The 26,056-nt window shown below is 39.4% G+C and overlaps 1 long non-coding RNA gene across 1 annotated transcript; it reads left to right on the forward strand.

Annotated features, from left to right (window-relative positions):
- Positions 1–2,786: 2,786 nt before the first annotated feature.
- LOC134077011 (uncharacterized) lies at positions 2,787–8,545 on the forward strand. The gene is made up of 3 exons (XR_009938646.1): positions 2,787–2,903; positions 3,031–3,051; positions 8,437–8,545. It is a non-coding gene; the product is annotated as an uncharacterized LOC134077011 (long non-coding RNA).
- Positions 8,546–26,056: the final 17,511 nt, after the last annotated feature.

Below are 26,056 nucleotides of genomic sequence, written 5' to 3' on the forward strand. Positions count from 1 at the left end.
ACTCAGCACACTGGTCACCCCCCCCCCCCCTACACACACACACACACTTTGCCCCTTACCAGCATCTTATTAAGCCCCACACACACAGCACACTGCTCCCCCCCCCAACACACACACACACACACACACACACACTGCCCCCTTACCAGCATCTTTAAGCTACAGTACATACAACAAATGCACACTTCCCCTACACACATACACTGCCCCTTAACCCTCCAGCCCCTACATACAGTACACCACTATCCCCCCCCCCCCCACACACACACACACCCCCTTTCTTTACCCACCATCACTCCACTCAAGACATCACACATGCCTGCCCTTAGGATTCCCTTGCCCTCACACACTCACACACACTGTTAATGAAGTGACAGCTTAGTCAATTCCACACAATATACTGTAGCAAGCACAGCGTTCGCATTCTGCGCATACAAAAACTTGGTATTAACTCTTTCTTAGTACATCTGGCCCTCAGAGTTAATAGAGTCGGGGATGGAGACAAAATGACACGTGTGTGCTATATGGTACTGTACATTTAGGCTAGTTGAAACATTTGAATGCCAGACGCCTAATTGTATACATTTTCTTTTAATTATGGGATTGCGTTCAGTGTGTAAAGGACTTCACTCAAACCAACACATTTACATTAGACCAACGTGGATATGTGGGTAAACTTCGGTTTCACTTTTACCAAGTTAAAACAGCATGTTGTTCCCGTTTGTTTGAAATGTCTGTTTGCTCGTTGGGTTAACGACACACTTCCCCAGCTGTTCATTGCATGTTTGTACAGTTTGAAGGAATTATTTTTAAAAACGAAGGAGGATGTTTTCCATGTAGCCTACCCTGCTAGATATTTAGTTGTCTTAGATTTCGCTACAAGATAGTTGTACGAGATAGATACTGACAATTCTTGACACCAGTCAAGGCATCAAGGAAGAGAAGTGAATATTTCAGACAAGATTCCAGGAAGCCTATAATACACTAAGAATTATTTTCTCGAAAATCAGCAAAACTGGTTAAGGGACCAACATACTGTATAATGGAGGGATTTGGGAGAGTTTCCGAAAAACAAAACTTTATTCATACAAAATTATTTTGCTATAGGCTACTGCCGAGTGGAAAACCTCAGACAACAGAACTGTGAGAGTGGAATGATGTTTGACTTCTCGAAAATCAGCAAAACTGGTTTGGTGATTGCGCAATAATAGCACAATAGCAGCCTGTTATCAGCACCATATAAATGAGATGGACAGGAGCAGAGGTTATAGATCCAGGGGCTACATCTGCCAAGTGGAAAACCTCAGACAACAGAACTGTGAGAGTGGAATGATGTTTGACTTCTCTGTTCATAAAGATTACACCATCCATTTCAGAAGACGCATTAAAGAGATCTTGATTAGATCCTTACATTGTTTCTCAGTTCTATGTATCCTACCTGCAGCAAGTGGCAGATAGCAGACTGACTGGTTCTCTTTTAAATTACTCTAGTGGACCAAACAGAATGGTGTCAGTGATGATTGACTTCCTACAAGCACTCCTTGCAATAGTCTACCTCTTCATGGAGCTGTGGCTTGTGCTTGCATCTGTGAGGTCACCTTCCCCTCATGTTACTCCATGAACAGATTTCTGTTACTGCTAAGGTGACCAGATGTCCGATATCAAAACCGGGCACATAATCTCAAATATGTGGAAAAAAATATCAATCTGATTGAAATACATACAAGTTTTATCTTCAAAAGGGACATGGGTAGTTTTTCTGTATTTTCCCGGGGACAGGCAACCAAAAACGGGGACTGTCCTCTGAAACGATGTCTGGCCAGCAATGTTCACCAACACTGGCACTTGATCATGCAACTCAGTTGCATTGCAATGAAATTAACTACTCTGCACAGTTGCAAACTTCTGTCTTGAATCTCTTCCACATGTAACAATAAAAAGCAGGATTGGTCAATATAGTTATTCTCTACTCTCTTAACTGTCTCCAGAGCATGCCTAGGTCACTGCCAATTCTTGACACCAGTCAAGGCATCAAGGAAGAGAAGTGAATATTTCAGACAAGATTCCGGGAAGCCTAAAATACATAAGAATTATTTTCTCGAAAATCAGCAAAACTGGTTTGGTGATTGCGCAATAGCACAATAGCAGCCTGTTATCAGCACCATATAAATGAGATGGACAGGAGCAGAGGTTATAGATCCAGGGGCAACTCAGGAGTGAAGAACAAGAGCCTTGCAATCACATTATTCTGCACAACCTCAACCAGAATACTGGTAGGATGTACCATGTATATTGTCTTGATATAGTTAATGATTTTTAATCATTCTGTAATGTTTACGGAGGTGACATTGTCGGAGATATCTTTCACTTTAGATGGATTTTTGAATCAATGCTAACACTATAGAGAGAACAATACCTTTGCAAGTAGGCTTTGAGTACTGAAAACATGGTTTTGACAAGCAGTAGACACAGACAGGCAGACATGCAGACAGTATCAATGCTCATTATTATAATAAATTCTTTAGTTATCTGAACCGCTTTATACTCTGTCAGTATATGTGCGATTATGTCATTATTTTATTTGAGTGAGAGAAACTAATTATTTCATAGCATTTCATATGGGCAACTGCCTAAAATATTCAAGAATTAATAATAAAAAATATGACAATGACATAAAAACAATTATAGCCTTTCATGGGTAACCCATCGACTATTTAATGTGTAATTTATTATGCGGATATAAGTGCTTCTACGTGCAATTGTTTTGTTTTTGTTGGGTTGCTTAGATATCAGCAGCTGAGAAGAGCGGACCCTGTCCTGCTTGTGAGAGAGACCAGGTGTAGCAGTCATCATGGGCTTCACCGTCTGTGTGTGTGTGCTATCTGCAGTGATGCTGATGATGGGTAAGGCAAGGCCTCCTGATGCTGGTTCAGGCACATTCCCACATACACACACCAGTTGTAATATTAGATTGCACTGCTTTGTGTCATACTAGTGATGCTAACATTATATGCTCTTTTTCATAAACAGGTGAACTGTCAGCAGCACAAGGTAGGAATGACTTCAGAATTATTCAGCACTGCATAGCAGCCACCATATGTACCCTAGCAACACCTTAGTAACCAGTAACCATTGATGCTCATTGAGCTCAATGCAAATCAAACAGGCTAATAGGCCAACTGGACAAGCACCATGCCAATCTCTAGCTATGGTGAAGGGTATGTGATGCTGTGGGGCTATTTTAATTCCAAAGGTCAATGGAACTTCATCAGGATGCATAATATCCTGGATCCATGAAATTCACCCCTTGCTGAAACGTCACTTGTGACGTGACAGTGCCGGACAGCAAAAACATAGGAGATGTAGGCCTACGGCAAATTACATAAAAAAAATAAAAAAGGGGCAGCCGTGGTGTACTGGTTAGCGCACCGGGCTTGTAACTGGAGGGTTGCCGGTTCGATCCCCGACCAGTCCACCATGGCTGAAGTGCCCTTGAGCAAGGCACCTAACCCCTCACTGCTCCCCGAGCGCCGCTGGTTGGGCAGGCAGCTCACTGCTCTGGGTTGTGTGATTCACCTCACTGTGTGTTCACTGTGTGTTCACTGTGTGCTGTGTGTTCACTAATTCGGTTAAATTGGGTTAAATGCAGAGAACGGAATTTCCCTCACGGGATCAAAAAAGTATATATTCTATTCTATTCTATTCTATTCTACATTATGAGGAAGTGAACATCTTTTGTAGTTCAATGTTTTACTTTGTTCACCGTCTGGTAGTCATAAACATGCCAGTGGTGTTGTAAGGTGAAATGGGTTATAATCGCAAATTTACATAGCCTAGTTATTAAAGCTGGTGATAACAGCACAAACATAGGGCAGCTAGATCGTACTGTTAACATCACTGTATTAACACCCATATTAAAGAGGAACTATGCAGGATTGGCGATTTCATCTCTGGTTTCGGTTTCGCTGTTTGTTTTCCCTCGTTTTATGCTTGCATTTTCTCTGCAGAGCTTCCCCGACAGCTTTAGCGTGTATATTTATACATGTATAGGCTATATTTAAATATATAAATTGCAAGCGTGGTTCTTCGTCTCAGACTTCCAGATGTAAACAAGGAGTGATCGTCTCCTGCAGAGAGTTGCATAGGGTCTCTTTAAGTGTTTCTGGGCTAAAATATTTCAAACCGATCTGGCCACACTTAACAGATGTAACATAGTCAAAACATAACATATCAGTACATGAAATAACGACGTTAGCTGCCACTGAACACTATTATTAGCTATCCTAGCTAACGTTTATCCTAGCACTGAACTCGTTAAACGCGCCGTCCAGTTCAGAGCTATAACAACCAAGCTTAGTAGACTGACGAGATGACAGTGCAATCGTGGTTGAAATACTCCCAAAACCCTCAAGAAAACAAAACGAAATATATCTGTATCAAGAAATCGGGTGTTGTTTCATTATAAACAATATGTGGTGGAAGGGCATTATTAAGGTTAAATTTCACTATAATCTCTGAGCTACAGTATGCTATAAGTCCCATCAGAACCCATTGATTCGACTTGTCTTCTTGCCGTCCAGCTAGGCTATTTTGCTTTGGCGCGAATTATGACGACATTGGCAAGGGGTGAGTAGCTGGCCTTTAAAAATGAAAACATATTAAAAAAAAAATCCTCCTGCTCCAATGGGAATTTAACATAGTGGTCAAATACTTATGCCCCCTAGCATTTAGGGAAGAACATTTACTTATGGCAGATGCTATTATGAACATTACTATTTACACCCGGGGTGTCTATAATGGCAGATGCTATTTGCACCCGGTATTTGTAAATAGCGATCACTGTTACACTGTTATTCATGCATAGGGCAAATAGCCATTGTTGCTATTTACACCCAGGTGTCCATAGTCAATAATACTATTTACACCCAGGTGTCCATAGTCAGTAATACTATTTACACCCAGATGTCCATAGTCAATAATACTATTTTGTTGTTACGTCACAGGGTGTAAATAGCTCAGCTATGTGGTCAAGGCTATTTGCACCAGGGGTGCAAAAACCAGGGGTGCAAATAGACACTCCGATACTATTTACACCCGGGTGCAAATAATCCACAATACTATTTACACCCGGGTGCAAATAATCAACATTACTGTTTACACCCGGGTGTGTCTAATCAACAATGCTATTTACACCCGATGTCTAACATCCATGTACACTGTCAATAGGCCTGTAGGCTATTTACCAGCTCTACAGTTTTTAGCTGTTTCGCCATGTCTGGGTAACTTACAGTATATGGAAGTGATTATACAAATATTAGGCTGATGAGTGGTCATGTGGTAGCTTGATCAAAGGCAAGCTAGTTCAAAGAGTTATTTTCTGAGTTGTCTTCCAGGCAACACTGCCACTGTTGACTTAGACTTCTACTCAACTGTACAAAACTGAAATAAAACTAGTTTATCTTTGACAGGTTCAAAAAGCACAAACTCTTATTTGCCGCGAGGTAGCCTAACGTTATCTAAGAAAAGAGAGAGTCGTTCGTACCATGAAAAAAATAGGCATCAGCTGAGCAGAGATTCAAACCTTGAATCCCTAAGCCGAAGTCCAATCACATACCCACTACACTACAGCCCGTTGGGAAAATGCTGGAGATATTGCATATAAATTGTAATTGCTAGGTAACGGTAAACAAACTAGAAGATCGCATTTCTTGATTTCGCTTACAAATGGACGGTTTTACCCGTTCACTGAGCAAACTTTGTGGAAATTTAGCACCACTTTCCCATCTAAAATATTGTTTTAATAATCCTAAATTGTTAGATTTAGGACTTAGATAGGACATCTCCTGCCAAGATGGTCCGTTTCTTTTGTTGTTACGTCACAGGGTGTAAATAGCTCAGCTATGGGGCCTAGGCTATTTGCACCAGGGTTGCAAATAGACACTCTGTTTATTTATTTACGATACATTCTTCAATCACAAAAAAATTTGGTGTCCAGCAGTTTCATTTTTACTCATTTATTTAATTAAAGGGATAGTTCGGGTTTTAAGACACAAAGTTATATGGGTTCCCTGTCAGCAACGTTGTGCATCAGCACTGACTTACAGGGCGTTCACACTGTCTACGTCCGTCGACGGATCACGGAATGCCTGTCTGCTGTATGTATATTTGCATAGACGCTATCTGATTGGCTAACGGATCCGTCGCTGCCTGAAAAGTTGAACATTTCTCAACTTTTTTGACGGAGGCAGCGGAGCTGAAGGAACGTACGGACCCACAATTCCTTTCGAGTCCGCCCCATGCAAAGTCGATGAGATCCGTTGACGGACGTAGACAGTGTGAACGCCCTGTTACCCAGCGTACACACTGTCTCCGTCCGTCAACGGATCACGGAGGTTGGATCTGTCGTATGTGTATTTGCATACACGTGATCTGATTGGCTGACGGATCCGTCGCTGCCTGAAAAGTTGAACATTTCTCAACTTTCTTGACGGAGGCAACGGAGCTGAAGCGACGGACGGACCCACAATGCATTTCGAGTCCGCCCCATGCAAAGTAAATGAGATCCGTTGACGGACGGAGACAGTGTGTACGCGGGGTCACCCCCCGACAGCGTCCTGTGAGCCGAGATCCAGCCGTTTTTTGATGCTGAAGAAAGTAGTCCGGCAAGTTGCTGGGGTCACGAAAGTATGGCTGGGATTACACTTGCTGTTAGACCAAGTGTAAGCGTATGCGCCCGTGTGCGACCTGCTGTGTCCTGTGTACAGACTCGCTGCAGCATTATGCACCCAACTGCAGGTCACTAGGGGGCGACTATAGTAGGCTAATATCAGATGTGGATGTGGCCATGTGCCATTGTTTACTCTCATGACTGCCCCCAGCTTCGATGTCGATAATGCATCTTGGGGCAGCCATGATGCGAACACGAACGTGTTGTCTGCAGCAAGTCTAAACCTGGCTTAAAGTGTTTTTCTTCTCAAAACCATATGCGTTCAAAAGAGTGATATATTTGCACCACAAAAACGTTGTCCAGGAAAAATTCAAACCTCGTTATCATTGGCACTATTTTTCTCGATTCCTATATCACTGCGCGTGGACAACATTTTTGTAATGCAAATATGTCACTGTTTTTAACACATTGTTTTGAGGAAAAAAACGCATTATTTTCGTGACCCCAGACAACTGGCCGGACTACTTTCGTCAGCAACAAAATTGGACAGAAACTCGGCCCACGGGACACTGTCGAGGGTAAGTCAGTGTTGATGTAGCCTAGTCTACTACAGTGGTGGTGGGGATGCCATAGAGTTTGATGTGTAAAAACCCGAACTATCCCTTAAGGCATTAAGATCAATTGTCAAATGATGATTTTATAATTCTCTTATTAGGCAACTTTAGCATGGTATCAAATACAGTAGGCCTACATGTGCTCCCCACTGTATATGCATATCAATTGCAAAAAGGAGATAGGCCTACAGGAAAGTTGACAAACGTCATTTATTTTTGTGGAGAGAATGTGCAGAACTGAGTGGCGGTCATATTGTGTACTGCTATGCGGTGCATCTAGTTCACTATTAAATAATTCAAATATTTAAATTGCTCAACTATTGAACTGTTCAGCCATTCCAACATGACTGTTTCAAAATAAAAGTCGTCATTACAATAATTCACTATTAAATAATTTAATCATTTCAACTATCCAACTATTGAACTATTCCAACTGTGCTCCAACTGTGCTCCAATAACTGTGCTCTAGTAAAAACATTTTCTCAGCGAAGACTTTTGTCTAGTGCAATTTTTCAGAGTGCAAACTACTCCAGCTCTTCCCTGAGATCTTTTTTTTTTTACACACCTGTTTAGAAAAGGTTATCATCTCTATCCACCATTTAAACTATCCAACTATTTACTGTAACTGTTCAGCCATTCCACCTGTCAGTTATCATCAATTATCTCCCTCAACAATGGACTTCTCTTCTCTGATTGGCTTATGGGGTGGCAATTAACTTCGTATAACCTGCTACCTTCGAAGTAGTTCCAATGTGTTGCCTGTATCACACTTGAATATTAATTCGCCAAACTCGTTGCAAAGTTTAAATGAACTGTCACATTGCATCCAAGCTGAAATACAGACGTGCAGAACATAGTAACACTGTAGCATATGACGGAGGTGGATTGTAGCTAGTTGGATGCCATGTAGGCTATAAAATAGCGATCTTTCAAAGTCAACGTTCATCACTGTATATTTTACGTCATGCACTGGTAGTTTTCTAGTTGTAGTCAGACGTTGTACAGATAACCAGTTACGGTGCAGTTTGTTAGCTTATCTTCTTTTTCAACAATGTTACATGCTCAGTACGGATAACACTGTTTCTTCCCATGCATGATGTACAACAGTATTCTGACTGCACAACATGTCAACACTGCTTCCTTTGCTGTTTCCAGCTTGCGTCTTTCCTTTTGAGTACAGGGGCATTTGGTACTCAAAATGTACCCGCTTCCGCCATCACCTGCCATGGTGTGCAACAACAAAGAGCTACAGCAGAGATGGAAGATGGGCAGAGTGTAGGTCGGGTAAGAGTTTTCTTTTGTGTATTTTTTAGTGGGCGTTTGGCCTTTATTGTATAAGACAGGGAAGAGAGGGACAGGATGCAAGTGGGAAAGAGAGATGGGGTGGGATTGGGAAATGACTGCAGTCAACCTAGGTCCCCGTCTTGGCACCCATTAAGCTATCTATCTAGCCTTACAAGCCAGACCCAAATCATGGTGTAGGTTCTGGGACATGGGCGTAGCCAGAAATCATAAAATAGGTGGGCCGAGAAAAAATCAAGTGGGCCTTAACCCAAAACATGAATATTCAAAGAAGACCAATTATTTTAGAAATGGATTCCAAGTTAAATTCTGAACATATGCCTCATTAGGCTACATGACATTGCAAGCAACATTACCACTTCTCACTAGAGATGCACCGATCGATCGGCTGGTGACCGGAATCGGCCGATTTTCACGTGATCGGCCATGACCGGCGACCGGCCGGTCAGTCTGAGACATGCCGATTTTATGCCGGTGTTATGTGGTAACTGGCTTCCTATGTCAACTGGCTTCCTTGATGACGTTCCACGATTGATGACATTTCTTCGATAGATGTGGCACCATTTGGTGTGGATTTGTCAACTTTCTGATATAAGCGGGAGACGAACGAATACAAATATGCATGACATCTTTAAATGTCAAAATTGGTTGTAGTAGGCTACGTGCACTGGATCATGAATATGCCATCTAAAAATGAATACCTAAGTAAAGTAATTATAACTCCACGTGGGATTCGAACCAGCAATAAAATAGGCTGCAAGATTGATAGTCCACTACTCATCTTAGTCCGTGAGCCAGAGGGGTTGGTCGTTACCGAAAAAGTGGCAAAGGCTACCATACCTTTTCTGAAAGCCTGGAACCTCAGCTTTTCAATGATGTATGATGGCCATCTGACAAGAGTAGCTGTTTTGAGTTATGACACATAATGTAAACTAAGGTTGAAGAAATAATGCGTATAAATCAAGCAGAACACTGAAATATTTTATTTTGTTATGTTTGGTATCATTTTAAAGGGGAGACTCTGAGCTTTCATATAAATCCTTTTGTGAACTTTTTGGATAAGTACAGCCAACCCTGGAGCTCTTTAAACCTTTAATCACACACATTTTCCTGCCATTTCCCGGCCATCTTTTGTCTTTTAATCCTGTGGCACCTGGGAGCATCAGAGAAACAAAATCCAAACACTGAAATACTGGCATGACCCTAAGGATTCAGAAAATGTATCACTTACCCATATTATCTGATTTGGAGGGGATGATTTTCCGTCTTATATCAGACATGGAGTTTTTTCAAAGACATAAACAGTAGTGTACTATTACCCTTAAGGTTAATTTGTTGATATGTCGAGTTGAAAGTCTGCGGTAAATATATTTGAAATAATAATTACTGATACAGATAATTTTGAAAAAGTTGTTATACAGTGCAACACACTGACATGAGGAGTGACACAGTCCCTCTTGCATGAGCAGGACAGAAACTCAAGTACTGCTTGTGGACCTATGGAGACATTGAACCAGTCTATGGAGAGCTGCAAGTCACCATCTTGGTCCAGTCTAGACCACCCATGCTCAACTGGGGAAGGAACTTCAGGGTTGTTCTCGAGGCATCTATCCAGATAGCACCTTGATAGTTAGCCGTGCTTCCTGAGAGAATCCGAGCATGGAGTTAACTGCCAGGATTCTATGCCTTTCTTTGCACAAAAAAGTGCATACTGCATACTTCATTTCATTAATGTTGGTGATTTTGGACTTGGAGCTGTACATTTGACATGTGAACTCCTTTAAGGCTGCATACAACTCAGGTGTCATTGCCCAGTCTGTCCCAACCTTCTGAAAGGTCTCACAGAAGTTTTCATTCTTCTGAAAAAGTTTTAGGGCTGACACTTTACCATGGCCTGCAAATGCACTTACAGTATCGCAGCCAATGTATACGTGTATTTTCTTGCCGGAGAACAAGGCATTCATTTTTTAATGTAAATTCCAAGAAAGTGGAGACCTGATATAAATGATATGTGGTGGATATGTATTAAGGACCTTTTTAACTATCTAAAAATGCTGAGAATGCTGAATAACAACTTTTTCAAAATTATCTGTATCAATAATTATTATTTAAAATATATTTACCTCAGACTTTCAACTCGACATATCAACAAATTAGCCTAAGGGTAATAGTGCACTACTGTTTATGTCTTTGAAAAAACGCCATCTCTGATACAAGACTGTAAATCACCCCCTCCAAATCAGATAATATGGGTAAATGATACATTTCCTGAATCCTTAGGGTCATGCCAGTATTTCAGTGTTTGGATTTTGTTTCTCTGATGCTCCCAGGTGCCACAGGATTAAAAGACAAAAAATGGCAGGGAAATGGTAGGGAAATGTGTGTGATTAAAGGTTTGAAGAGCTCCAGGGTTGGCTGTACTTATCCAAAATGTTCACAAAAGGATTTAAATGAAAGCTCAGAGTCTCCCCTTTAAAATGATACCAAACATAACAAAATAAAATATTCCAGTGTTCTGCTTGATTTATACACATTATTTCTTTAACCTTAGTTTACATTATGTGTCATAACTCAAAACAGCTACTCTTGTCAGATGGCCATCATACATCATTGAAAAGCTGAGATTCCAGGCTTTCAGAAAAGGTATGGTAGCCTTTGCCACCTTTTCGGTAACGGTTTCCATAATTTGAGGCCCTGGCTCACGGTCTATCTGTTCATGCCACGAATTATCCGTAAGATTTTTGTGACGTGTAGGCTAGTTGACTTATACCACGTATATCATGATTGTAGCAAGTTAACACGGCTGATCATGTTATCTGGCTACCGAGTTATTTTGCTACCTTTGCCCAAGCCATTTCGTAGGCCTTCTAAGTTGGTTATCATGGTTAAGTTTTACAAACGTTTCAGTAACTTCTAGGCTATGGCCACCTCTACCTGTCTGTAGCAGAGACACATGAACGCCAGCAAATAAATAGGCGGAATAAAAATTGTGTCTAATTTTGTATCCTTTTGTCCAGCCTAGACTATCCTTTTAAGAATGCAGTTCATGAAACAAGGACATTGAAATGCAATGGGCAGGAGAAGTCTAACGTCTCCATATTTTACGCAAAATTTACGCACAAGGATAGTAAAAACTCAGTAAACATGTAGGCTTATAGGGTATTAACGATAATGTTGCCGACATGTAAACATGGATTTTGTATAGGGGTGCAACGGATCGAAAAAGTCACGGTTCGGATCGTTCCTCGGATCAAGAGTCACGGATCGAATCATTTTTCGGATCAGCAAAAAAAAAAAAAAGACAAGACAAGACAAATAAACATAGTTTTGTCTTTGGCGTTGTAACGTGGCTCAAGCACTTTCAGCATGTGTTTAAAGTAGGCTAGTGTTGTCACGATACCAAAATTATTGTTTCGATACCGATACTAAGTCAAGAATGACTTTTTCGATGCTTTTTTACAATTTTAGTTGATTTGGTGTTTAATCACCTTATATTGAATATTGTGTGATCATTCACACCAGTGGCCATCCAAGATTCTGCTTGACCCTCCACACACAATCTGCATAATTACTAGTGGCTACAAATGTTTAGTCATTTGTGTAGGCCTACTGATTTAGCTATCTTTAATGTGGTGTGGAGGAGTGCGCATAGGAGGTGTGTGTAATTGAGTCCCTGTCGCTTTAAGAAATACGTGAGGGTAATTAGGCTTCAGTCTCATGGTTTTATTCTTGAGAAAATAAGTTGGATATAGTGCATGATGACAAGGATATTTCATTAGATAAAATACATGTTAATAAAACTAACAAGTCGAAGAAAATTTTTCTGGGATCATAAAAGAGATGAGTGTCTTGCAATGCTCCTTTATGATTTTAGTGAGCACAAGCTATCTCCAGATGTGCAAGTTAGCCAATGTTGCGTAGCTTATTGCTGACATTGAACCCAACAGTAGGCTAAGGCTAAATTACCTAAATATCATAGCATAGGTAGGTGCGCAAAAACTTGAGATGTAAGTGTGCACAAACAAACTTGATATTAGGCTATTATTGTGTTGCTGCTATGCAGCCACATCAGCACTTAAACTAGCAGCCATGTATTGCTGGTTATGACCGCTAATAACGTGCGAGAGAGCAGAAAAGACGCGCAGGCAGGCTAGGGGAGCAGAGCAGGGAGGGACTAGAAGCATGCCTTGTGGACACGCACGTTACTTCAAAAGAACACACGGACATTATTATTAATAATTATTATAAATCAATCCGCGGATCATGTGTGTGCCGAACCGAAGATACTGATCCGAACGGATCACGGATCAATGATGATCCGTTGCACCCCTAATTTTGTAGATGTTTTACAATAGCCTACTTCATTTCTTAACTTAAAAGGATAAATGGCTAGGGTAAATGGCTTGGGCAATGGTAGCAAGATAACTCGGTAGCCAGATAACATGATCAGCCGTGTTAACTTGCTACAATCATGATATACATGGTATACGTCAAGTAGCCTACATGTCAGAACAATCCTACGGATAGTTTGTGGCGTGAGCAGATAAGTGACAGACTATCAATCTGACAGCCTAGTTTATTGCTGGTTCGAATCCCACGTGGAGTTATAATTACTTTATTTAGGCATTAATTTTTCGATGGCATATTCATGATCCAGTGCACGTAGCCTACTACAACCAATTTTGACATTTAAAGATGTCATGCATATTTGTATTCGTTCGTCTCCCGTTTATATCAGAAAGTTGACAAATCAAGGTGCCACATCTGTCGAAGAAACGTCATCAATCGTGGAACATCATCAAGGAAGCCAGTTGACATAGGAAGCCAGTTACCACATAGCTATGGAAGCATATGTGTTCCAAAATTCAAATGAGAATGTATTCTGCAATATGCAATTCTAAAAGACATTACATTATGCAATTGCTAATTCATTATGCAATTTAATATTACAATTTGCATTACTTTCTTTCAAAATGCATTTTAATATACAAAGTGACAATGCAATCATCAAATCAATTTGATTTATTTTGGTTCAAAATTTGAATAAACATGGATTGAATTGCACTCCATTTTGCCATGGTACTTTAGTCTCAAAATTCAAATGGCAGTTCATTTTGCATTTCAATTTTCAATATTCAGTTTCATTATTTAATTGTCAATTACTTTTGCAATTTAATATTCAAAATTCAATGTAGAATTGAATTATTTTAGAAAAAATTAAATGTTTTAATTATTTTTTGAAAATGTTTTTTAAAAAAATATTGTTAACATTTTGAATATTTTTTGGCAAAAATGTTCGCCCGGTTTGCAGAAATAGCGCCCCCGTTATTGCATAGCACTTTGTCACGCTCTTTGTGTCTCAAAATTCAAATGGCAATGACAAACGCGATTCCAAAACACATTGCAATCTGTCAGTCTCCCATCACCCATGGCGGGAACTACGTCACGTCCGTGTTTATCTCGCATTGGTCAGTTTTCTCTTTAGGCGGGTCTTGGGCAGGGCAGGGTTTTCACGCTTCACCCTGATACACGCTCCTGGAGGGGGTGGCGTGGCACGGTCGGATCAAGGTTTCCGCACGCGCACACAAACACACACACACACACACACACACACACACACACACACACACACACACATACACACACACACACACGCCTGCCTCCCTCAGTAGCTGGGCGATTGTTTTTGTCCATCACCTCCAACAGTAGGCTACTGTCAGCGCCAATTTCTCTTTTGCGTTCTCATCTTCTCTATCTGGAGACCGTCACCCACCCTGCCCAAGACCCGCCTTAAAGAGAAGACTGACCAATGCGAGATAAACACGGACGTGACGTAGTTCCCGCCATGGGTGATGGGAGACTGACAGATTGCAATGTGTTTTGGAATTGCGTTTGCCATTGCTTTTTGAATTTTGAAACACAAAGAGCGTGACAAAGTGCTATGCAATAACGGGGGCGCTATTTCTGCAAACCGGGCAAAACTTTTTGCCAAAAAATATTACAAATGTTTTCAATATTTAAAAAAAAAACATTTTTTAATTTTTTTGAATTTTTTTTTAAAAAATTAAAAAATTATTCAATTCTACATTGAATTTTGAACATTAAATTGCAAAAGTAATTGACAATTAAATTATGAAACTGAATATTGAAAATTGAAATGCAAAATGAATTGCCATTTGAATTTTGAGACTAAAGTACCATGGCAAAATGGAATGCAATTCAATCCATGTTTATTCAAATTTTGAACCAAAATAAAACAAATTGATTTGATGATTGCATTATCACTTTGCATATTAAAATACATTTTGAAAGAAAGTATTGCAAATTGTAATATTAAATTGCATAATGAATTAGCAATTGCATAAAATGAATGTCTTTTAGAATTGCATATTGCAGAATGCATTCTCATTTGAATTTTGAAACACATATGCTTCCATACATAATGCACTCGCACGTAGCCTATTTGTAACAACATCATACTGAGTTTGCAAAGTTTGATGAAGCTAGCAAAGGCCAACAGTCAGGCTGGATAAAGCTAGCCTGATTACCATCGACTTTCAAAGGCTCTGCGAGACTTTAGTCTGACCAACAGCCTGTGCTAAAACGGTTTCTTGCAAGCGCTGGTTGACCCGCCTCCTTTCAGTGCCTCGATTTGCTACTGGTAGATGTCAGAAAGCGGTTTGCCGAGTTTAAACCAATAACAACACTCTTTCCTCTGCCTTGAACACGCCTCTACCCAGAGCCGTTGGAGCTGCTCAAAGTTGATTGGTTCTCGACCAAAGGGGGCAGTTCCGCAGATTTCGGGAACTCAGAAATCCTTCTCAATGAGCAGTTGACCAGACCAGCAGCAAAAGCCTGAAGGCGTTGCGTCACTGGGAGGGCGTGCCAGGCTAGGATAAAGCGCTAGTAGGCTACTGAGGGCCAGATGCACTAAGACAGCGCTAATAGCGAGTTTTTGTATGCGCAGAATGCGAACGCTGTGCTTTGCTATATTGCGTGGCATTTACTAAGCTTTCACTTCATTACGTTAACTGCCGCCCCGGCGCCCCCTCTACAACGCAATTGCGCGTGCAGAGGCAGAGCTGAACCATAAGCGCAGTTGAATATTGCAACATTAAAAATAATCAAAGTTTAGCAATCATACATACTTAGTATGATACAAAGAGATGTCAACGAGCAGCGACAGACAGAGTAGACCTAGTAGTTCTACTTTTCCACTTAAAAAAATACTTGAACTATTTAGGCTACTGCACATAGCCTATGGGGATATGACTTAATGCCTAGTCTAACAGATTGGGAAGTAGGTTAGTGTAGGCTATGTCGTGAAAGAGAAAATACGAGTTTAGAGAGGCAAACAAAAGTTAAGGTTGTTTTTGACATAGCACAATGAAGAAAACTGATGCTCTGAATATTGATTGAGCTGTCTCTAAACGTTTTTGTAATAGACGCATTTAACCGCATTTTGGATTACACCTGCTTTCAGAAGGCGGAAGTTTTTCAACGCAAAATAGACGTGCGCTGTTTTCATACATATGGCGGAATACTTACCCAGCAAGCAAATAACGTTCTGCTAACTTTAAGTAACGTTAGCTTTTGGTTCCCCTATGGTTCGTTTTTCAGCAACCTACTAATAACGTTTAGAGAACGTTATCTCCAGGTTGTCAAAACAAATAACGTTCCCCTAACGTTTTTACAACTAAAAAAAGAAACGTTATATTTTGGTTGAATCCCAGCAAGCAAATAACGTTAGCCGTTGGTTCTCCTGTGGTTAGTTTATCAGTAACCTTCTAATACCCTGGAGAGAACGTTAGCTCCAGGTTATCAAACTTCAAAGTTCCCCGAACGTTATTACAACTAAAAAAAGAAACGTTATATTCTGGTTGCATTTCTCTTTTCACACAACGTTGCTACTTAGTTGTTTTTTGGTATCTTATTTGTATAACCATATCGGTATTTTCTGGTTATGTGCGTGGGGTTGATTATTGTTGATGAAAATCGCCCCAGAGTTTCTATGAGTTTCCAATTGAACACGGCCAGCAGCCACACTGCAACTTAGTCGGAATAATTTGTTGCAAAATCGACATATAGGTCTATTCTATTCTTCCCCCCTCTGTTGGATTGATATTAGGTCGACCAGAGCCAGCCCGTCTAGCGAAGGGGCCAGCGCGAGAAGAGGTTCAGAAAAGCTAGCATACTTCCATCATCTCGGGTCCGTGAAAAAAACAGCCTCTGGTGTGTTGGTGTGTTAGCAGACTCAACCTCGCTAACTTTAAGACATTTGGATAACACAGAGATGAAGTTACTACTGGCTGTATGGTATCGATCACATTCTTCACATTACTCTCCATGCACTTGTTCCATTAAGTCCAACAGGCTTTTACTGTATAGGGTAAACCCATGGGTAAACCGGGTGGAAGAGCTAGCTAGCCATAGTCCCAGCAGGCACACAACGATTTCATGCTAACTGCAAATCTGACGAATCCATTATCGATTAGAGTGGCACCTGAAATGCATTCATGTTTTTAAAGCTTTATTTGTTATGAAAATATGATGATGAGGACTCCAACGAATTCTTTCTCAAACGTTGAGACTGCATCTTAAACAGCACAATGTTCCCGGGGGAGAATTGTTTTATATTAACACGTAGTCCAAGTTATAGCCTATGTTTACTGTGTTGTTCACTCAGCCTATCCTACAATTCCCAGTCCCAATTTAAAAATATAGCCGCAAGCGGCGATGCGGGCCCGAGCACCTGCGGTCCGGACCCGTGACATTCCGTAATCTAACTAAGCCACACCCTAGGCCAGAGCTCTGTCCCTGACTAGCAGTAGCAATAACACACATGCCCACCAAATTAGGTTAATTTTTGTGAAAGTATGTGTGAGCCACAACAGACAACACGCTATATGGCGCTATGGAGTCCCTAAGCCACACCCTAGGCCAGAGCTCGGTCTCAGCAATAACACACAAGCCCACCAAATTTGGTTCATTTTTGTGAATGGCTATGTCAACAACAACAGACAATGCCCTATGTGGCGCTATAGAGTCCCTAAGCTCTGCCTCTGATTAGCGAAAGCAACAACACACGAGCCACCAAATTTTGTTAATTTCCATTAATGTGTGTGTCAAGCACAACAGAAAATGCCCTAGGTGGCGCTACAGAGTCCCTAAGCCACACCCTAGGCCAGAGCTCTGTCTCTGACCTGCGGTAGCGATAACACAGAAGCCCACCAAATTTGGTCCATTTTCATGAATGTATGTGTCAACCACAACAGACAATGTGCTAGGTGGGGCTATAGAGTCCCTAAGCCACACCCGAGGCTAGAGCTCTTTCCCTGACTAGTGGTAGCAATAATATACATGCCCACCAAAATTTGGTTAATTACAGTGCATGAAAATGCACTGTACTGTTCTTCCTAGACTTCTTATTATTACAGTGCATGCAAATGCACTGTACTGTTCTTCCTAGACTTCTTATTATTATAGTGCATGAAAATGCACTATATTGTTCTTCCTAGGTTTCTTATTACAGTGCATGAAAATGCACTGTACTGTTCTTCCTAGGCTTCTTATTCTTCTTCTTCTTCTAACGCTCGCAATTCAGCTTCAACCGTTTAACGTAGAAACTTCATTCAAACTTTGTTGCGTAGGTCTTGCTTATGCCATATGTGCTTTGTATTTTTCAACTTTGTAACTTTTATACTTTTTAAACTATTAGTTAAAAACTATCACCATTTCCCCCATAGACTTAACATTGCTCATTATGACATCACGGCAGCAATTAGAATGTTACCCCAGCTGGTCAGCCACCTGGGCACCAACTGTCAGTTTCTCTCAGGCTCCTCTCTGAAGACTACATATTCTGTTCCCCTGTATCCTCTGCGCACAACAGTATCAAAATAAGTCCTCCTAATTCCATCCAACTTTATATCCATTCATCTTCTTCAAACCATTCACTCATCCACCCATTCTAAACAGTCTGCCTATCAACAACATCAATTAGACGCTCTACATTGAACTTTTAAACAATCTACTCTGTCTCAGGCTGGCTCTCTTAAGACTAGCCAGTTAAATTGATTACACCTGTATCTGTATCCACTACTCTCAGTAGAGAGCTGTGTCTCTCCATTCTACAAGAATATAAGGCACATTCCATCCAACATTCCATTCATCTTCTTCAGACCATTCACTCATCCACCCATTAAACTGTCTATCAACATCTATTAAACAATCTGTCTATCAACATCCATTAAAGTCTCTGTCTATCAACATTAATTAGACTATCTACATTCAACTTTTAAATTATTTACTCTGTCTCAGGCTTTAAGATACTCTGGCTCTCTTAAGACTAGCCAGTTAAATTGATTACACCTGTGTCAACTACTCTCAGAGAGCTGTATCAGTCTCTCTTAACAAGAATATAAGGCACATTCCATCCAACCTTCTATCCATTCATCTTCTTCAGACCATTCACTCATCCACCCATTAAACTGTCAATCAATATCTATTAAACAATCTGCCTATCAACATCCATTAAACATTCTATCTATCAACATTAATTAGACTATCTACATACAACTTTTAAAGTATTTACTGTGGGTCCCTCTCAAGCAGCGTTTATATGTCCTCCCTCGCTCCTCGCTCCTCAATGATCTACATAAAGAAAGATAGAAGAAGGGCTAGACTATCCCATTGTTGCCGCTCCATCATTCTTTATGTAGATCAGTGAGGAGCGAGAGAGGACGCGTAAACGCTATGAGAAGCACCTTCTGTCTCAGGCTTTAAGCATACAATCTCATTAAGACTACAGATCCTGTTTCACTACTTCCTCTGTCCACAACTGTTTCAAAATAAAGGTCCTCACTGCAATAATACACTATTAAATCATTTAACCATTGAAACTACTCAACTATTGAACTGTTCAACCATTCCAACTGTCAGTTATCATCCACTATGCCTCCAGTCAACTACATGAAACCTCCATGTACCTAGCAACCAACATAGCAACCATTAAAACGTGTTTATGACCGTTTCCATAGCAACCAACATGATTATACTGCAGTAACTTCTTGTTTCCTGATAGTGGCCACCATGGATACCCTAGCAACAAATGTTTCAAAATAAAAGTCCTCACTAGCAAGTTAGCTAGTTACCATGGTTAGCATAGTTAGCATTGTTAGCATAGTTAGCATTTTTAGCATAACTGCAAAAAATCATCAACTAAGTTAGATAATCAACCTGGTTAGCATTGTTAGCAAATTTAGCATTGTTAACATAGTTAGCATTTTTAACATTACTGCTAGAAATCATCGGTTAAGTTAGCTAATCAACCTGGTTAGCATTGTTAGCATTGCTAGCATAGTAAGCATTTTTAGCGTAACTGCTAGAAATCATTAGCTAAGTTAGCTAATCAACATTTTAACATGAATAGAAATCATTAGTTAAGTTAGAACTGGAACGTTTCATCTTTAAACTGTCTACCTTCACACTATCAACTCTCTGTAAACTATGCAACCACCATGTTTACCCTAGCTACACCTTAGTAACCATATCTACATTATCTATCTATTTTTGCATTTTCATGCACTGGTAATTCCTTGGAATTGCATTTCTAGTTCTTCTTCTAACGCACGCAATTCAGCTTCAACCGCTTAACGTAGAAACTCCATTCAAATTTTGACGCGTAGGTCTTACTTACGCGATGTGGGCTTTGTATTTTTCAACTTTGTAACTTTTATACTTTTTAAACTATTAGTTAAAAACTATTACAATTTCCCCCATAGACTTAACATGGCTCATTATGACATCACGGCAGCAATTAGAATGTTACCCCAGCTGGTCAGCCACCTGGGCACCAACTGTCAGTTTCTCTCAGGCTTTACAATCTCTCTGAAGACTACATATTCTGTTCCCCTGTATCCTCTGCGCACAACAGTATCAAAATAAGTCCTCCTAATTCCATTCAACTTTATATCCATTCATCTTCTTCAAACCATTCACTCATCCACCCATTCTAAACAGTCTGCCTATCAACATCAATTAGACGCTCTACATTCAACTTTTAAACAATCTACTCAGACGCTCTACATTCAACTTTTAAACAATCTACTCTGTCTCAGGCTGGCTCTCTTAAGACTAGCCAGTTAAATTGATTACACCTGTATCTGTATCCACTACTCTCAGTAGAGAGCTGTCTCTCCATTCTACAAGAATATAAGGCACATTCCATCCAACATTCTATCCATTCATCTTCTTCAGACCATTCACTCATCCACCCATTAAACTGTCTATCAACATCTATTAAACAATCTGTCTATCAACATCCATTAAACTCTGTCTATCAACATTAATTAGACTATCTACATTCAACTTTTAAATTATTTACTCTGTCTCAGGCTTTAAGAGTACTCTGGCTCTCTTAAGACTAGCCAGTTAAATTGATTACACCTGTGTCAACTACTCTCAGAGAGCTGTATCAGTGTCTCTCTTAACAAGAATATAAGGCACATTCCATCCAACCTTCTATCCATTCATCTTCTTCAGACCATTCACTCATCCACCCATTAAACTGTCAATCAATATCTATTAAACAATCTGCCTATCAACATCCATTAAACATTCTGTCTATCAACATTAATTAGACTATCTACATACAACTTTTAAAGTATTTACTGTGGGTCCCTCTCAAGCAGCGTTTATATGTCCTCCCTCGCTCCTCGATCCTCAATGATCTACATAAAGAAAGATAGAAGAAGGGCTAGACTATCCCATTGTTGCCGCTCCATCATTCTTTATGTAGATCAGTGAGGAGCGAGAGAGGACGCGTAAACGCTATATGAGAGGCACCTTCTGTCTCAGGCTTTAAGCATACAATCTCATTAAGACTACAGATCCTGTTTCACTACGTCCTCTGTCCACAACTGTTTCAAAATAAAGGTCCTCACTGCAATAATACACTATTAAATCATTTAACCATTGAAACTACTCAACTATTGAACTGTTCAACCATTCCAACTGTCAGTTATCATCCACTATGCCTCCAGTCAACTACATGAAACCTCCATGTACCTAGCAACCAACATAGCAACCATTAAAATTAAGTGTTTGTGACCGTTTCCATAGCAACCAACATGATTATACTGCAGTAACTTCTTGTTTCCTGATAGTGGCCACCATGGATACCCTAGCAAAAAAATGTTTCAAAATAAAAGTCCTCACTAGCAAGTTAGCTAGTTAGCATGGTTAGCATAGTTACCATTGTTAGCATAGTTAGCATTTTTGGTATAACTGCAAAAAATCATCAACTAAGTTAGCTAATCAACCTGGTTAGCATTGTTAGCAAATTTAGCATTGTTAGCATAGTTAGCATTTTTAGCATTACTGCTAGAAATCATCGGTTAAGTTAGCTAATCAACCTGGTTAGCATTGTTAGTAAAGTTAGCATTGCTAGCATAATAAGCATTTTTAGCGTAACTGCTAGAAATCCTTAGCTAAGTTAGCTAATCAACATTTTAACATGAATAGAAATCATTAGTTAAGTTAGAACTGGAACGTTTCATCTTTAAAACGTCTACCTTCACACTATCAACTCTCTGTAAACTATGCAACCACCATGTTTACCCTAGCTACACCTTAGTAACCATATGTACATTATCTATCTATTTTTGCATTTTCATGCACTGGTAATTCCTTGGAATTGCATTTCTAGTTATATTTATTATTATTCCGCTTACCACTTTTTCTGACCGCAATTTCTCTTCAACCGTTTAACTTAGAAACTTCATTCAAACTTTGTAAAGTAGGTATTCTAATGGATCGGGTTGCTATGACTTTTCAACTTTGTAACTTTTATACTTTTTGAACTATTAAATAAAAACTATTCAAAATTTCCCCATAGACTTAACATTGGCCTCTATGACATCACAATCGGGTCGTTGAGCAATTAGAATCTTATGCCAGGTGGCCAGCCCCACCTGCAGCAGCCCTCTCTCTCTCAGGCTTTAAGCATACAATCTCTCTGTGAAGACCACATATCCTGTTAACTGTTTCCTCTGTCCACAACTGTTTCAAAATAAAAGTCCTCACTGCAATAATACACTATTAAATCATTTAACCACTGAAACTACTCAACTATTTAACTGTTCAACCATTCCAACTGTCAGTTATCATCAACTATGCCTCCAGTCAACTAAATGAAACCTCCATGTACCCTCCATGTACCTAGCAACCAACATAGCAACCATTAAAACTAAGCGTTTTTGACAGTTTCCATAGCAACCAACATGATTATACTACAGTAACTTCTTTATTTCTGATAGTGGGCACCATGGATACCCTAGCAACTACTGTTTCAAAATAAAAGTCCTCACTAGCAAGTTAGCATTGTTAGCATTGTTAGCATGGTTAGCATTGTTAGCATAGTTAGCATTTTTAGCATAACTGCTAAAAATGATTAGCTAAGTTAGCTAATCAACCTGGTTAGCATTGTTAGCATAGTTAGCATTGTTAGCATTATTAGCATAGTTAGCATTTTTAGCACAACTGCTAAAATGATTAGCTAAGTTAGCTAATCAACATGGTTAGCATTGTTAACATAGTTAGCAATGTTAGCATAGTTAGCATTTTTAACATTACTGTTAGAAATCATCAGCTAAGTTAACTTATCAACCTGGTTAGCATTGTTAGCATAGTCAATATTTTAGAATACCTGTTAGAAATCATTAGTTAAGTTAGAACAGGAATGTTTAAGCTTTAAAATGTCTACCTTAACACCATCAACTCTCTTTAAACTATGCAACCACCATGTTTACCCTAGCTACACCTTAGTAGCCATATCTACATTTTTTTGCATTTTCATGCACTGGTAATTCCTTGGAATTGCATTTCTAGTTATTACAGTGCATGGAAATGCACTGTATTGTTATTCCAAAGTTTTTTCTTTTTATTATTATTATTATTATTCTTCCAGGCCCTAATTTGACTTGAACCGCTTATCGTAGGAACTTGGTTCAAGCTTTGATACGTAGCTCTTGCATCAAATTTTCATTCTATTATTTTTCATATTTCTATGACTTTTACTTTTGGAGATATTAGATAAAAACTAAACTTTTTTTCACATTGGCTTTGTGACATCATAATTGGCTTTTAAAGAAATAGAATGGAATCAATAGAATGGAATCAACTATGCCTGTGTTCTATCACTGACTGTAGCAACTTCAATGGAACTTCTTCTCTGTGTGTCTCTCCATTGAACTTGATAGCTCACTTGTCATCCCCACTTTCTTTCACTTCTTTTTCTTCACTTCCTCTCACTTTCTCTATCACTCCCTCTATTTCTCCCAATTTCAATAACTTTTTAAAACTATATTTAAAATAACACTTTTTATAGCAAAGCAACCATTATAATTACTTAGTAACAACCTAGCAACCACTTCCATAATTACACCCTGGCAACCGCCTTAGCAACCCACTTGATTTCCCTAGCAACCAATGTGATTTCCCTAGCAACCAACTTTGAAACCACTTTTTATAGAATAGTAACCACTTTATTTAGCCTAGCAACACTACAGTAATCACTTTAATTACCTAGCATAATCCTAGCAATGACTTTCCATGCACTGGTATTTCCTTCAGGAAATGCTTTTCTAGTTATTATTATTCTTCCAGGCCCTAATTTGACTTGAACCACTTATCGTAGGAACTTGGTTCAAACTTTGTCACGTAGCTCTTGCATCAAAGTTTTGGCCTATTACTTTTCATATTTCTACAACTTTTACTTTTTGAGATATTAGATAAAAACTAAACTTAATTTTGCCATAGACTTAACATGGCTTTGTGACATCATAATTAGCTTTTAAAGAATTAGAATGGAATCTACTTTGCCGGTGTTCTCTCACTGACTTCAGCAACTTCAATGGAACTTCTTCTCTGTGTCTCTCCATTGAGCTGGATAGCTCACTTGTCATCCCCACTTTCTTTCACTTCTTTTTCTTCACTTCCTCTCACTTTCTCTGTCACTCTCTCTATTTCTCCCAATTTCAATAACTTTTTCAAACTATATTTAAAATAACACTTTTTATAGCAAAGCTACCACTACAATTACTTAGTAACAACCTAGCAACTACTTCCATAATGACACCCTGGCAACCACCATAGCAACCCACGTGATTTCCCTAGCAACCAACTTGATTTCCTTAGCAACCAACCTAGTAACCACTTTTTATAGAACAGTAACCACTTTATTTAGCCTAGCAACATCTTAGTAATCACTTTAAGCACCCTAGCATAATCCTAGCAATAACTTTCCATGCACTGGTATTTCCTTCAGGAAATGCTTTTCTAGTTATATTTATTATTATTCCGCTTACCACTTTTTCTGACCGCAATTTCTCTTCAACCGTTTAACTTAGAAACTTCATTCAAACTTTGTAACGTAGGTATTCTAATGGATCGGGTTGCTATGACTTTTCAACTTTGTAACTTTTATACTTTTTGAACTATTAAATAAAAACTATTCAAAATTTCCCCATAGACTTAACATTGGCCTCTATGACATCACAATCGGGTCGTTGAGCAATTAGAATCTTATGCCAGGTGGCCAGCCCCACCTGCAGCAGCCCTCTCTCTCTCAGGCTTTAAGCATACAATCTCTCTGAAGACTACACATATCCTGTTAAACTGTTTCCTCTGTCCACAACTGTTTCAAAATAAAAGTCCTCACTGCAATAATACACTATTAAATCATTGAAACTACTCAACTATTGAACTGTTCAACCATTCCAACTGTCAGTTATCATCCACTATGCCTCCAGTCAACTACATGAAACCTCCATGTACCTAGCAACCAACATAGCAACCATTAAAATTAAGTGTTTGTGACCGTTTCCATAGCAACCAACATGATTATACTGCAGTAACTTCTTGTTTCCTGATAGTGGCCACCATGGATACCCTAGCAAAAAAATGTTTCAAAATAAAAGTCCTCACTAGCAAGTTAGCTAGTTAGCATGGTTAGCATAGTTACCATTGTTAGCATAGTTAGCATTTTTGGTATAACTGCAAAAAATCATCAACTAAGTTAGCTAATCAACCTGGTTAGCATTGTTAGCAAATTTAGCATTGTTAGCATAGTTAGCATTTTTAGCATTACTGCTAGAAATCATCGGTTAAGTTAGCTAATCAACCTGGTTAGCATTGTTAGTAAAGTTAGCATTGCTAGCATAATAAGCATTTTTAGCGTAACTGCTAGAAATCCTTAGCTAAGTTAGCTAATCAACATTTTAACATGAATAGAAATCATTAGTTAAGTTAGAACTGGAACGTTTCATCTTTAAAACGTCTACCTTCACACTATCAACTCTCTGTAAACTATGCAACCACCATGTTTACCCTAGCTACACCTTAGTAACCATATGTACATTATCTATCTATTTTTGCATTTTCATGCACTGGTAATTCCTTGGAATTGCATTTC

The sequence above is a fragment of the Sardina pilchardus genome, chromosome 3, assembly GCF_963854185.1.
Source record: "Sardina pilchardus chromosome 3, fSarPil1.1, whole genome shotgun sequence".
NCBI classification, from domain to species: domain Eukaryota; kingdom Metazoa; phylum Chordata; class Actinopteri; order Clupeiformes; family Clupeidae; genus Sardina; species Sardina pilchardus.